Source organism: Chinchilla lanigera, unplaced genomic scaffold (assembly GCF_000276665.1).
Source record: "Chinchilla lanigera isolate Chin_1 unplaced genomic scaffold, ChiLan1.0 scaffold00075, whole genome shotgun sequence".
Taxonomy (NCBI): domain Eukaryota; kingdom Metazoa; phylum Chordata; class Mammalia; order Rodentia; family Chinchillidae; genus Chinchilla; species Chinchilla lanigera.
Genome location: NW_004955476.1, coordinates 3,497,921 through 3,511,837, shown reverse-complemented (window position 1 = coordinate 3,511,837; position 13,917 = coordinate 3,497,921).

Below are 13,917 nucleotides of genomic sequence, written 5' to 3'. Positions count from 1 at the left end.
ACTTTTCTCATTGCTGAGACAAAATACCTAACACCCACAGTTAAAGGAGAAAAGGTTTATTAAGCTCACAGTTTGTAGAGCTTTCAGTTCATAGTTGGCTGGTTGCAAGGCAAGGTAGCTTGGGAGAGAGGCATTACAGAGGAGAATCGGTTCATTGCAGGCAAAAGACAGCAAAACCAAGTTGTAACCCTCTTCTGTTCCTTATATTTTATCACCTTTAAGGAAAGTAGAACTCACATTCTTATTCTCAACATTGCATTCTTGTTCTCAGCATCACACACCCTGGATCCAGCCACCTCCAATAAGCTCCACCTATGACTCCATGAGACTTTAGGGAGACATCTAGATACAAACCCTTAAAGGTCTTTCAGAAAAGGAAGAATACTAGGGGTGTGACTTCGAAGGTTGTATCATTGTGTCAGGCTCCTCTCATTTTTCTTCCTGCTTCCTGGTTGTCATGGAGTAAGCAGCATCCTTCGCAAGTGCTGTTTACTATGCCATTTCTGCCTTTAAGCCATCTGACTAAGGACTGCATTATCTGAAACATGAGCCAAAATAAAACTTCCATCCTTTAATTTGCAGGTAACGGTTATTTGTTCCCAATGACAGAAATTAGCTCACAGAAAACTGATACCAGAAATAGGATTATTGTTGCAATTGTACTTACCCACCTTGTTGATTCCCAGCATGCCTTCAAGCCACCTTTCCTGATGCACAGCGCTTAGCTTCTATTAATGCTAATATTTTCAGCAAGCACACTCTCATTTGCCCCTACTTTATAGGCACTTTCTCCCTAGGCAGGATTCACATCATTCAGCTCTTCTTTTTTACTCCTGATTTGCAATCTAAATATGGCTGAGAACAACCAGTGTTACCCATAACAAAGCCTGAATTTGAAGGTGTTTTGGAAATTTTCTCATCCAGATTAATTAGTCCACCACTCTTAATCTCAGTCCCCTGCAAAGTCTCAGGACGTGAGCAAAATATCAACACATCTTCTGGGGAGTGTAATGTAAATGATCATAGTCCAACTGCCAAGGGAATCTTTGTTCCCTGCTGAATCCTCCTGAGCACGTCTTTCACTATCTTCATTTATCTCAATATTCCAGTCTTCTGAGATCTAAACTGTATCACACGTTAAACACTATTCACATTTGAGGGCATCCCTAGATGCATCTCTAAATATTTTCAAACTCCTCCATCAAATTGGTTTCAAATTCTTCTGAACCACATGGTTAAGTGCAAGGGAAAAGAAAGTTTAATACTATTTCCACAACATAATGGCACAGAATTTTAAAAGAGAGAAATAGGGTGGTACAAAGGAATGGGACTGTAATAAGACTGAATACCAGTCGGGTAAATGTTAAATCATGTAGCTCCACATCCAGCACCTGTGGCATATTGTAGGGAGAAGTGAATTCCCAAGGGTTTGGGCATCCCTGACTCTGGGGCCTTGCTGTTTGTAGCCCACATGGTTTTTCTCTTGGGCTGGTTCCAGTCTTTACCTGTAACCTTCTTGGCAGATGTTCCATGTTCCTGTTCATCACAGGCTGAAATGTGCAGAGCTGTGAGCTTTTCATCTGAAAAGGGGCCCTGTATCCCTGCTCAGGAGTGGTCAGCTTTGGAATTGGTTTCTGGGAATTCTGTTCACCACACTCAGTGATCCAGGCACGCTGAGGCCACCACAGCCATTGTCCATGTGAGCTTGGTTACTGCTCAAACTGGAGGCAGATATTAGCATCACCTGTGCACCGCTGTTTTCACCAGCATGCAGAATGTAACTGTTATGGGATCATGGAATCATGGAAGCTTCTATGCAGGTTTCAAGGAAGATTTGGGAGGCCTGTTAAGGGACTCTGTGAGCGCATTGTGTGAAGCTAGGAAAGTGGAGCTAAAGGTACTGTCGAGACCAGGAAGCTGGAAACAAAAAGGAAACAGCCAAAGAATGTTATTTAACCTGAAGGAATTTGGGACAAACAAATCTTATCAAACAAATCTTCTTCCTACTCACCTCAGTACACAGTTAACTATTCAAGTCCAAACCTCTTTTCATAGTTTAACATACCTTGTCCAGTATAGTAAATAGGTACCTAACCAGTTCTTTGTGTTTTCAATTTCTTATGAGGGATCCTGGCCATATATTTAATTTATTATTGAAAATTTAAATGCTTTTTCCCAGTTAATGTTTATTTTAAATTAATTCGCAGGCCTAATCAGGACCTAAGAAGATGAAGGTGGAACTTTGCTGCCCTTACAATCCATAGTAAAATACTTTATCTATATGTGTGTAAATTGCTATGTACTGCATAATATATGATGATCCTGGATTATTTTTGGGTTATTCCCCATGATGCTAATTTTATTAAAAATTTTTTCAGAGTTTTAACAGTGCCCCATTATGTTAGATGCAGAGATAATCTGTCATTCAGATGCTATGAAATCTAAAACACTGCTCAGTGATATAGACAATAGAAATAGCAAGCAACTGTGAAATATTGCCCATGTCCTTAGAAAGAACAAGAGTCATTAATGTCAGTCATACCTGGTTCAAATCTCTTTTCAATGTGCACTTTTGGACAAATAATATAGTTTCCCTAATTCAAAACTTCAGCTCAAAGGCAGTGGAGTAAAATATTTCATACATTTAGGGAAGAGTTTCTTGAACTCAGATCTATTGACATTTGGATTAGATAATGAATCCTTTGTTATGGGGTATCTTCCTGTGCATTGCAGGGCGCTTAATGTCTCATTATAGGGTATAGGTGTCTCTATCCTGTATCCACCAAATTCCTTTAACATCACCATGAAGTTATTTCTGGAAATGGCTCCAAACATTTCCAAATGTCTCCTAAAGGGCAAAATTGCCAATAAAATGCCTTTCACAGCATTGCAACACTGTAATTTGTAACATTTCACTGTTCTTTTTATTTCTGATTTCCAGTAAGTTAAACTTTCCAATAGATCATCACTCTCTTCTAGCACTTCACCATATGTGTCTAACACTATCTATATGTTCTACATTGGAAATACTTGAATCCAAAGTGCATCAGATAAGCAGTCTAACTTCCAAATGTTACCAAATGTGAGGCTCATTCTCATTACACCCCTGGGTTATAATGAATCAGTAATTATGCAATACTCACACAAAATGGTTGTTATAATTTTTAATTTTCAGTGCTCTGGAGAATCTGAGTGAATTTTTACATGCAAAGTTTTAGCACATAATGTCAGTAAAGTACACAAAAAATATCTGTGGCTTACTCTTGAACATTTTCTATCTAATGATATTCAGTCTAATTCTTAAATTCCAAATGATTTGCACTTGGCCCACTGGACTTTATTCTTCTACATATTCTACTCTATTTCACCATACCATTTTTAGTAGGATAATTAGTGTGTTTTCCAACTCTATCATTTGTGTGTCTTATCAATTTTACTGCATAGCAAGTCATCCCCAAATTGTAGCTTCAAACATTACTTGTCAGTGATTATGATTCACAGTATGTAAGTTGACTGGGAGTTGGCTTGGCAATTGGGTCACACATCTGAAGTCAGCTGAAAGAAACTTTGTTTTATGTTTCCCATAGGGTCACCCACTGGCCAGTGAGGTGACCAAGACTAATTTTATGATGAACCTAGAGGAGAAAGAGATATACAGGAAAACAGAGACTCTTGAGGCTAAGCCCTCAATGATAAATGCATGGCTGGACCCTGAGTCTCACAGTAGAAATTGTGCCAGGTGATTTCAGTCTTCAACTTGACTGGATTAAGAGACTCCTGGAAAGGTGATTTGACATGAGGACACTGTCACAGTTGAATGTGCCCTTAGGAGGTGATACACCCTATATGATTATGTGGACCACTGACTGTGCGCCTCTGTAGTGTGGACCTCCTGCTGGTGCTTTAGTCTATACTCTGCTTCCCAGCCACCATCAAGTGAGAATCTATAGTCTATCCCATACTTTCACCATGGTGTTTCTGCCTCAGAACCAGCTGACCATGAACTACAACCTCTGGAAATGTAAGCCAAACTATTTCCTCCTTTCAATTGTGAATGTCAGCCATTTTTCTAGCAACAAGAAATCTAACCAATATAGAAATATATGTTTCACTGCATTAGTGAAAGTAACTGTATAGTGTCACTAAGACTCTCCTAATGTTTACCTCAGTGATTTCTCTGAAGGCAGGATTCTAATATCTGACTTCTGACTCCTATGACTTTCACTTTCCTAGAGAATTTACATTAGAAAAGTTGTCACTGTACACTGTTTGTGTGTTTGTCATGTAAGTTTTCAAAGGTGCCTTGCCAATTTTTCAACCCAGGAATATTTTTCTCTAGGCCTAGAAACGCAATCAGAAAAGTTAGCATCCCTATCTCAATTGTAACAGTATGGATCTAATTTGGTTTTTTCTATTCTGCTTTCATCAGAGACAAATTTCCCTAAGACTTCCCCATCTTTTGATTCCTTGATGTTGGCCTTCATCTTCTGAAGTAACAGCCTTCATTGTTCACATCCTGTTTGGTCTAGGAAGACCAATCATTTGCTATATAGACAAAAATCAGTCTTTCTCTATGGTGAAGGGAGATAGAGGAATTGGTGACTAATGGCTACTGTACCATAAATGTGTAGGGCAAGTGCTGATCAAAATTTTATATGCTAACTACATGGATGAATTAAATTGAAGGCAGTTTCAACTCAGCCTCTTTGTAGTATTATCAGCAAATATTTTACAACTTTTATTTTCTCTCTCTAAAGTGAATTTTTGCCCTTCATGTACCATTTTTGTAAGTGGTGGAGTAGATAAAAGAACAAAATGTTTCATCAATGAAAAAAGGGTTACTTTTTAAAGCATGCTTTTTAAAAGCATGAGGCATCATTATGTTAAATTATCTTAATATTTAATATTCTTAAATTTTATGAAAATGGAAATATTCCCATGGGCATAATGCTGAAATTTAAATATCTGACCAACTGGAAGGGAATGTGATCTAAGGGAATATGTTATCTAAATCAGATGTAAAATGAAATTTTCTAAGTACAGTGTGTGCCAAAATTTGAAGAAATAATATGTTCTCAGCAAGCACTGAAAATTTATTTTCATTACAAATTGAACATTCTGGAGAAGCACAGACTAACAAATAAATGCATTAGAAATGAGTTTGTAAAAACGTACATTATAACTTCTTACTTTTTGCAAGTACTCTATTATAATGCTATTACATTTGTTACTTATTTTTATTGAACTTTTTCATTGCCAGATGTTCATCAGGCATTAGAAAACTAACAAGAGAAGTACCAAAGAGAAAAATTGCCTCAGAAATTAGGCCAGTCACCATCATGATTGAAAGTTTATTTTTATTAACTCAAATAAATTTTTAAAACAAGAGTCATACCTAAGACAATGGGAAGAAATACAGTATCAATATACAGTATTCAAATGCAGTCTTCAAACATTATTAATATACCTGGCTGCTCTCATTAAATTCTGTGTGCAAATATATGTCCATATACTTTTCATGTGTATATGTATAATTTAAAATTAAATGGCTTATCCAACTTCTAGAAAGTAAATAATCAATTTTACCATTTATTAATGGTATCTTTGTCTTGTTTGACCTTTTTAAAACCATCAGTTTTACTGTGGTTTTAAACAATAAGAGAAAATAATTTAGCATGGAGTACTCAAAGTATATCAGAGCAATCAGATACTTTATTTACATGCTTATGCAGAAAAAATAACTAACCTACTTTTTCAACAGAAACTATATACCCCAAATTGAATATAAAATTGCTAAATTAATGTGCACATACCTTTTTTGACTTTTACCTTTATTTCATACCAATCATGCTGAGAATTAATTTGTTAGAAAAAGGCAATTATATAGAAAGAATTCAATATATCAGATATATTGACAATATAGAAATGTTTTATTATGGACCTGGGCTCTACTCTATGTATTGCTACCAGAATTCTGGTCTTCTGAGTTCTAAACAGAATCCATCTCCCTTTCCTGCGTATAACGATCTAGGTTTCTGTAGCAAATTTCTTCAAACATTTTCAAACTGCTCCCACAATCAAGTTCCTGATGCTTATGAACACATAGTCCACTAGAGTTACAACAGCCACTCCATTTTTCTGATAACAATTTGCTCTAGTCACTTTCCCATTGAAGGATAAAATACCCAACACATTCAACTTAAAAGTACAGAGACTTAAGCTCAGAGTTTATCTTTCTTTATAGCTGAGTAATATTCCATTGTATAAAACTACAACAACTTTTTTATCCATTCCTCTGATGGGCATTTGGGTTGCTTCCATGATTTAGCTATTACAAATTGTGTGGCTATAAACATAGGTGCACAAATATCACTGTGATATATTATTTTCAGTTCTTCTGGGAAAATACTCAAAAGGGAAATAGCTGGGTTGAATGGGACCTCTAATCCTAGCTTACTAAGGAATCTCCACACTGATTTCATGTTTTCATTCTTTTATCTTTAAAATAAAAAAAAAAGAAAAAGAAAGCAGAGAGATTTAATTGGCTCATAGTTTTCAGAGAGTTTGATCCATGTTTGGCTAGCCCCAAGGTAGGAAAGACCTTGTGAAAAGGCACGGTAGAGGACAGCTGCTCAGTCCACAGCATCCAGGAGGCAGAAAGGGAAGGTAAGAGCCAGGACAAGAACACAGCCTTCCAGGTCACCCCCGCCAAGTACTCCGGACAAAGGCCCTTCCCCTAACAACACATTCACCTATTGAACTCTTTAAGGGATAAATTCACTGACAACTATGCTGACCTAATGCCTCCATCATCTTACAAACACAGGAGGCCATGAACATTTTAGACCTAAACCATAACAAGGGCTGTTGGAAGAAATTTGAGTTATGAGGATGGGGCCCTAATACATGGGGTTAATACTTTACCAAAGGGACTCCTGAGAACTCTCTCACTTCCTTTCCCTATGTGAGTGCTCCAGAGAATGCTCTGGCTCATGGTGTGGAAGAGGACCCTCACCTGAACTTGGCCACGCTACATGATCTTCTAATACCCACCTTCCAGAAAAGGAAGGCATGCGTTTCACTTCTCGATAATCTAACCTGTCAGTGGCACTTAGTTATATCAGGACAATCTTACTGAGATAGATTTTTGCCCCTTGCCTAAGATACGTGAGGTTGACATGGAAGCCTCAGCATCCAGCAAGAAAAGATGCTTTGATGATTTTGAAGATAGCAGCTCATTATTTTTACCATATTTAAATGGCAAACTTACAATGTCTCATAACTGGGGAAATGAATTCACCTTAAGAGAAATGCAAGTATTTTAAAATAACATAAATGAAATGAATGTAACTGTAATACATCGACTTAATTTTAGGCATGTGGGTTAAATCGTTGAAATAGAAAGAATTGGATTAAATGTCAGGGGGAACTCTTATCAGCTAATGAATTTAAAACCTATATTTAACCTTCCTGAGATGCTAGCTCTTCCAATTCAAAATAAAGATAGCATAAGCTATGTAGGATTATTGTCGAGAGGAACAAATAACATAAACCTTTTCAGTCTTGCATTACAAGACCCAGTATTCACAGATGTTCGGGAATATGACCATTTCTCTCTTAATTTATTGAACTAATTCATAGCTAGATAAGGCTTTTGCTATATAGTCAGAAATAAGATAAAGTGGTCCCAGGAAATCTATCCCCAAGCCAAATTTCTCAAGAACATTAAAAATCAATTTAATCAAACACACACACACACATGCACACACACACATATCTTTAACTTTTCTTTTCTACTCCGGGATGGTGCATTAAAGAAGGATGATATTGATCTTTGGGAGCTTGGAAAAGTGTGGAGCAAAAGGTGATTAAGGCACTCACACAGTGGTTTGGAAGCTACATATTTACTTGAAACACAATAGAAGCCAGCACTATAAAACAGGTATGGAATTGAAAGGGACCAATTCTAACTGAACAATTGCATACACTTTTCATAACAACACAAAGCCCTGCAGCTGAATGAGTTGTGTGATTGATCCACTTCTGCACCGAAGACTTTTATCTGAGGAGTCAATCAATATAGAAAGGCCAGTGTCATCCTCTCACCAAGAGCTTCAGCTCACCCTGCTCTTTCAGGAGGATTATTTGTAGTACAGACTGCATTTACTGTGCAAAGTGTCAAACAAAAGGCTTAAACAAAAGCTTTTGAAATTAAAAGAGTCAAAGAAAGTCCTGTGTTGTAGTGAAAGTTGACCTGATCTCAGCCTCATTCAAATTATAATAAATTATTAACTTTAATCATATACATTAACATTAGTTGTGCTCAAAAGGTTTTTCCATGTTGGAGTGGAAGTTCTTTTTTTTTTAAGGTGGAACCAGAAATGGAACTCAGGACCTTGAACTGAGGAAGTTCTTAATTTAGATGTTTGGGGGTATTTTATGCCAGTGCTAACCGGCATGCACAGTCGTATATTTTTCATTGAAACTGAACATCATTCCCGACCTCACCAGTCCAAGACAGGCTGCTTTCAAAAAGTTAAAGCTTTTGTACTTCAATACAGCATGATTTTCTTTAAATAAGAGAAAAAAACCTCATATTTGACAACTTTAGTCTCTGGTTATACTGGAATATTCTGATACTGAAATTCTTTTCCATTTAGCTGTGAGGGCCTTCAAATCATATAACCAATGAATCATTTTTACTGACTGCTTTCACACTTACCCCTCTGTGCTCCTGGGCTAATATTAATGACTGTTCTCTGCCTGAGGTGTTTAGGAAACAGGCATACGACATGCCTTGCTCATTTCATCAAAATTTATAAAATCAGGAAACTTAGTAAATTTGAAATACAACAGTCTAATACAAGGTAAGCAAACTTCTGCCCCAAAGATCAGATAACAAGCCTTTTCAGCTATGTGGACCATGGCGCGGTATCTCTGGTTCTCTTTCAAGGTACTTGTTTTTCTGTCTCACGGCCAAAGTAGCCATAAGCATTTTGTGGATAAAGGACCGTGGCTGGATGTGGTCATGCCCACTGATGAGATCTCAGCTCCTTAGGTCTCTGGTCCTTATGCAGCTCCGTAGGTCACCAGGACGATACTAAGCTGTCGCTCATCTTCCTTGGAGTCAAACACTTTAAGAATTTCGGGGACATTTTCATGTTTGTTTTCTCACATGTATGTGTTTTTATGTATTCTTTCCAGCACTGATAGTGTACTGCAGACTTTAGTCCATCTCACATTCTTTCACTTTACGCTTGAAGATATTTTATCTGGAGCCTCTCGTTCTGGGGAACCTCAGTCTGTGTTAACAAGAGTTTGCTTACTCATGCCGTGCTCCATTCTTTAGGCTCTCATGAAATACTTTTCATAGATCCAAGCTGTTCCCCTGGTCCCTCGTAACGCTCACAGATCGAAACACAGGCATAGAAACACAAATAAGAGGGAAAAGGACACTGAGGACATTACAGCCAAGGTTTTAAAGTGAACGCTCTATCAACCTTCCTTCCTGGCCAAGAGATTTTCACATTGCTGTGATACACAATTTCAAAGTTATATATTCATATATGCATATATCATTTCAAAGCTCAATTTATTCATTTGTACATGAGTGAATATGACTGATGTGACTCAGTAAAGCTTTATGAAGTGACCCCATAAGCTTCTTCAGTGACCCTATCACATTCCCCAGGCATTGTAAGAGTGGGAAAAAACTCATGCACAGAACACATCCCCGCCTCCAACCTCACGGAATCTGGAGACTTGTCTCTGCCGGCCGCTCACCGCATGTGCAATGCAGCCTTCCCTGGTGAGGGCGGTAGTGATGGCTGATGTTGTGTTACACTTAAGTCAACGCTCCTCCGCAGTGACTGTGTAATATCACATCAAGTTTAAGAAACACGATAACCCCAAAGCTCCCACAACGTGCAAATACAGAAATGTAAAATGTGATCCATTTTGTCAAGTTTCACAAATGAAAAGGAAAAGAAGCAGTTTTCATGATACAACATTTCAGAACTTGCACTTTTAGATTTATTATAAATAATTTAGTGCTGGGGGGATTCTGCCCAGTTCTCCGCTTAGGGGTGAAGTGAGACCTCCGCCGATGTGGGTGTCGCTTCGTGTGAGCATACATTCTCCTCAAACCGTCGCCAGCTGCTCTTGTTCCTCACAGCGACCTTGTCACATCTAAGAAAGCATCAGCTGCACTTTCAGTCAATACCATTTGGGAAAACTGCTCCCCTTTCCGACAGTCTCATGCTGAATATTACCGCTAGGCCGCAAAACTAGCCAAAACAACAGCGAGAATAGGTCGGCTATAAATAGGCTTTACATATAAATACCTACACTTTCCAAGCCTTAGAGCAAGACACGTTATTTGTGGAAATTTAATACACATAAGTTGACATTAATGAGCTGCACCATTAATACAGAAGTTATTTTCTGGAAAATATAACTCTACTCAGAAATAAAAAGAAAGCTGTGGCATTCTTTCAGAATTTCAGTAGGCCTGATCTATATTTAGATACTGAGTTCACAATGTTAAGGATCCATATTTAGATAGGGAGTTTGTAATGCAATGATGCCTGAGAAAACTAACATATGTTTCCAGTGCAGGAATTTAAAATCTTTTTAAAAATGACCATCAGTTCAATTTTAAAGTTGATACAGCCTTATACACTGAATTCAAACAGGTATGCAGCCACGCATAACCTTCACAGGAGGATTTTTCCACCTGCAATTGTTTTGGGATGCCATTCTACAGGATCAGTTTTAGGGACCGATACTTAGTACCCCAATGACTTAAGCACCCTGGCATTAAACAATGGCTACTAGACATATGTTATCACAGAAAACCAAAGCAGCCCTACTGAGAATGCCTTCTTCCTTTACTCCTTGTAGTTGCCATGCAGCAAATATTACTTTCTTTTAATAAGAAACACTGTATCTTCTCTAGTTCAAAAGGAATGGAGGCATCCTCCTGCAAAGTTCACAGTCCTGTGTAACCCCAGCAGGTACTGCGATGACACCACGCGCACGCTCACTGTCACTCAGCGTAAGAAGCAGGAAGAGAAGAGGAATTCTTTATCACTCAGGCACAGCAAGCCCTCACACCAAATGTTTTACCCATCCACTCTCAGTTCGCCAAGACTTTTGGTGCTCTTGCTACTTTTATTTCGTGGTTTTTAAGAGTTGTCTTTCTCTTTTTGTTAAAAAAAAAAATTGTAAACTTCAAGGTGAATAAGTAAAGGACAATAAGATTTCTGCGAGTAATTGAGATCGATTATACCACAGAATTGTAACTATTTCTGTGCGTAAGGGTGTCATGATAACCATCCATAATAATAAGTAAAATGCATTTCCCTGAAATAGAAAGTAGGACATGAAGAAAATGTTGCTTCTCGGACATCACCCAGACACATATGTCAGCTCAGCTCTGCTTCCTCCTCTTACCTGAACACAGCACGAAATTTTATTCCAAATGGAAACACTTTGACACACACAGCTTCATCGTATGATGTTGCTAGTAATGCACCCCTGTGTTGTCGAATTTGTGGTGATTTTCCTATTGCAGCATACTTTTGTATTTTTTTTTTTTTTACTTTGTGAAAATGGGGCAATGGTCATTATTATACAAATCTGTGAGTACAGATGTAACTTATTATAATAATGCAAATTCAAATCTTGGGTGTTAAATTATTTACCTTAACATTACTCTTGCTGTGTAGCAGATTTCCCCATAACAAATTGGTTTCAAACAATATATTTTTTGTGCCACATCTTTTGTGGAAGGAGTCAGGAGATTAGCATGGATGGTTTCTACTCTTACGTCTTGGGCCTTGGCTGACATGAGTGGAGACTGTGAAAACGTAGCTGTCTGAAGATTCATTTGCTTACAGGTGTGGCCCTTGGACATGAACAACTCCAGGGCTGCAGATAGCAGCACCTCTGCATGTGCTCTGCATGCACGATGCTCATGGCGTGGCCTTCTCAGGGTAATCACGGTTTCTCTGCTGTTCATTTTAGACCGTGTACAGTCATCTGACACAGTTAGCAAGCTTAGAGTTAATTCTTTTCTAACAAGTAAAAACTAAGAGGACCAACAAGTAACTGAAATAGCACTTGCAATATTTTACTGAAATGCAAGGATATTGAAGAAAAGGCCATGAGAGAAACCTCTGACAGTGTGGCTGTCTATGCCCCTCATTCCAGTCACATCGCCGTCATGATACATATACTCAGACTTATAATGAACTTTGGCCACACTTCTGATCATTCTATGTGAATAAATCACTCTACACTGACTGTGTAGTCAGTATCAGCATAAATCACCATCTGAGATTGTTAAATAAGAGGGAATTTGATGGTAGAATTCACATTTAACAGTTGTCATTGGTAATGGTACTGAGCCTATCAAGTTAACACAATTAAACGAACAACTTAATTTGACATAAGAACTTTTCTTACCAGTAATCTCTGTCAAATAAGGCTTAGGGAAAACATTATCTTAATTGGAGTTTTCCTTATTCTCTTTGGTAGATTTTCAATGGACTTGGCGTTTTAGTATATAATTGCTCTATAACTTTATAATTTACTACCATAAATCTTACTAAAGTATCCTCAATTGTGGACTTTTGAGGGAGTACAAGATGGGGAGGGCCTTAGGTGATTCTGAAATGTTAGCTTTAAAACTTTAAAACGTTTCTTAATGCATTTCCATTGTGTAAAATTGTGTCAAAAAGATAAAAATATTGGCTAGGATCTGGTGAAAAAGAAATTGTTAGAGGGGATATAAATTAGTGCAATCATTTTGGAAAACTGTATGGTTGTTGCTTTAAAGATAGAAATATAGTTGCCATATGAGCTAGCAGTTTCCCTCTGCGTATTTACCCCAAAGCTTTGTAATCACTCTGGGGAAATATGTCTGCACCCCATCTTCACTATTGTAAGTAACCAGGTTACAGAATCAGCCTGTGTCCATCAGCAAATGAAGCAGTACAGGAAACGTACTATTCATGTAAGATGGAATACTGTTCCACCCTAAAGACCAAAGAGGTTCTCTTATTCACAAACACCTGAGCAAAACTGGAGAACGGTATGGCAAGTGAAATGAGTCAAGCACAGAGGACTCAACACTGAGTGAACTCACTCCTACATGGGTCTGAAATACCCACAAAGTATTTCAGAGTAGCAGAGCTGAATGGTGATTACCATGAGGAAATGATGCCAAGGGTCTAAAGCCTCAATCAGACAGAAGGACTAAGATAGGTGTGTGTGTGTGTGTGTGTGTGTGTGTGTGAGACAGAGAGAGAGAGAGAGAGAGACAGAGAGAAGAGAGAACTTTTACAGTGCTGAACATATTTAGTAATAGAGTCTTGTACATGTCAAAATCACTAAGAGAATAAATCGCAAATATTCTTACCACAAAGAAGACAAATATTCAAAGCAATGGCTGTGTTACTTAGCTTGAGTAAGGTATTCTTAACTCTCTTCACAAAACCTCTTTAGGTGCCACAAATATAGAAAACTAGGGTCTGTCAATTTACAACAAAACTTCAAAATTGAAAATAATAGACATGATAATTTTACTGTGTAGAGATCTCTATCCCCAAAGAATGTACATTATAAACATATTTTATCAATTTACAAGGCTAAGCGTGCAACAATTGCATAATCTAAACTTTTTAAACCCTGGGCAATAAATTGCATGTAATAGAATGTGAAAAGTAATGAATTCTTGGAAAGATTTCAGATTCCTCCAAAGTTGTATTTTACAGTGCTCTGCCTATTCTTTGAAGTGGTAATTATATTGTTTCTATGACTTTTCCATCTCTCCCAGCCCTCAGATATTTTTCCATGCTATTATTTTTTATCTTTGAACACGGTTCTTGAGGAAAATGAGGAGAGTACTGAGAG